Source organism: Athene cunicularia (assembly GCF_003259725.1).
Source record: "Athene cunicularia isolate RWA chromosome 23 unlocalized genomic scaffold, athCun1 chr23_part1, whole genome shotgun sequence".
NCBI lineage: Eukaryota > Metazoa > Chordata > Aves > Strigiformes > Strigidae > Athene > Athene cunicularia.
The window spans coordinates 3,255,537-3,258,118 of NW_020799130.1; positions in this window are offsets into that span (position 1 = coordinate 3,255,537).

The following is a 2,582-nucleotide window of genomic DNA, read 5'->3' on the forward strand; positions in this document are numbered from 1 at the left end:
GATCTACTGTTTCAGAGAGTGCAAAAACACTCGGTGAATTTAGTGGAATTAATGGTATCTCCCACTTTCCCTATGTCTTATTTTGTACTGAAAGAGTGTGTAACGCCAGGTGCTGCACCAAGATACTAGTACTCCTCTGAGCAGAAAGCACAGCCCTGAGCCCAAGCAAGATAAGGGGATTTCATACATCTGCAGTGAGTTGTTGGTGCTTTCTCTAAAGCAGCCGCTTCTGGAGAAACATGACTGTGTAAGAATTTTTTTGTCTGTTTTTTTAATTTCCTTCATGGCTGCAAAGGAAAAACTGTGATTTAAACACTAGAAGGAAATATCCATGTGAATGTTGATACTTTAAATGCTGTGAGTTTTAAATGAGCTCTTGATTTTTGGAGCCAGCTCTTGATTTCTCTTTCTTCTGTTTGCTTATCTAACCCCAGCTGTGGGCTGGAGAAGTTCTGGTCCTCCCTTTGAAGGCTTAATTTAAAGGTGGACAAGGAAGGTACTTGCCAGCTTCTGTCAGGAGTAGGTTCTCCAGCTTTGAAAATATTTCAAGTGTGAGACAAAATCTTTTGCCCTCTAGATCTCTTTTTTCATCTCTCCCTCTGGCAGACCCAGCAATAACAAGCCACTTCGCTCTCTCCAAGCCCTGCCTCTGTCCACCAGTGATTCATTAATGAGCTTGTTTGCTTTAGCAATGCCTTATCAGTGAAATCCTTAGAAATGTGCCGTGCTGGGGTTCTGCAGAGGCTGCTATTCCCGGGCTCCAGGGCTGCAGACACATGAGCATTCAGACCAGTTGGCACAGGTTTTGTCCTCTGGGCTACTGGAAGTGAATGGCACCTGTGTTTGGAGGGTGGGAAGGTTGAAGTTCAGGGTTGTGCTGGAGGGAGCTCAGTCCCGTGGAGATGCTGATGTGGAGGGATGGTGCTGAGAGCAGCTGTCAGAGCGTCCTGCAGGAGGACGCAGGAGGGGGCTGCACTGTTCTCCGCTGGGTTCAGCGAGAAGCTGCCTGCTGTCATTGCCCGACTTCTTGGATGAGGGTGCATGTGGAACCTGCAGCAATCCTTGCTGCTCTTGCTCCAGCTGGCACCAACCAAGCATTTGAAACTCCTCTTGCCAGAAGCCTCAGCTTTCCTAGAGCTGTCCCCAGAGAGAAGCTGTAAGCGTAGTAGAAAATACTGGATCTGTGCTGATGTCACTGGTTGTCTCAAACTCAAGCACAACTCCAGGTCAAGGATTGCCTGCCCAGACCCCCACCCTGGACTTTGCTGTGTGACATGGACAACAGAGACAAGCAGGAGCAGGAGAGTTTCTCTGGAGTGGCATGTTACAAACAAACTCAGCAGCATGTGGAAATCCTTTCTGATGAATGTGTTAGGAAATGTGGAGATAAACCCATCTTGGTACACAGCCCCCTGGTAGCTGATTAACTGTCACATGTAAAAGTCTCAAAAAGAAGTTAGGAGGTTGTCATGCCACTGCACAATCTGTGCCAGCTCAGACAAGGAGTGGTCTGAGGATTCACAGGTTTAAATCACAAAAAAAGAATAATTTATAGATTAATTTACAGTCAGACCTTCACTCTGGTGAAGTCAGTCATTGATGGAAGCTGGGCAGCCGTGAGATTTCCTGAGAAATCCACTGCAAATGTTCATGGACCATTAGGAAGCCCCTCTTGCTGCCTTCCTGTACGGAGGCAGGATTTTGTAACGGGCAGGTTTCACCCGTGCGTTTCGGGTTGCTTTATCACAGAGACTGGTGGCGTTAGTTCTGACTGCAGATGGGTGAAGCTGAGATGCAGGACGGGGTGAAACATCTTCTCCACAGCAGCTCAAAGATCGTAAACCATGGATTGAGCCCAGACCGAGGGCTGTGCACTTGTTAATGTGGTGTCCTGGTTTCTGGTGGAGCAGCATCAGGCTGCAGGCAGGGGCAGATCCCTTTTGTAAGTGTGATTTCCACAGGAAAAACGCTGACAGGGACTGTGGTCACAGCTTCTTCCCCACTCATTAGTGGGAAATGTGGAGTAAAGCCAAGCCAAGTACAGGTTAAAGATGACTCTTCCTTTCCAGTTCTATCCTCTTGATTCTACTAATGAGTAGACAAATCCACTTGTTCCATCTTTGGGAGGGAAGTGGTTGGGATTTTTTCGCTGAGAGTGCCTGGCAGCCCTTTGGGTGCTGAAGTGCCCCCCCGGTTTCTCACCGCCCCGGGGGTCTCGCGGGAGCCGGGCAGGGTCTGATCAGGGCCCCTTTGTCTCCACGAAACCCCAAGACCAGGAGCTGCACAGCCCTTTCAGGAAGGGTTGCCTTGGGGTTTTCCAGGAGGCATCAGCTGCTCTTCCCTCTCCGTTCCCCCCCGGTTTGGGGGTCATTTCCCTCTCTGTCCCTCCGTCCCCTCCCGCCTTGGGGGTGACTTCCCCGTGTCCCTGGCAGAGCTGGGGTGCGCGGGGGCAGCGCGTTTGTTCCCCAAACCTTTCCATTTTGGCTCATATCTGCCCCAGCCCTTTCTCTCTCACACCCCACTCCCCCCGTTCTCCCCTCCAGCCCCCTCCGTGGCTGCGGGCTGTAACCGGGGCTCTACCC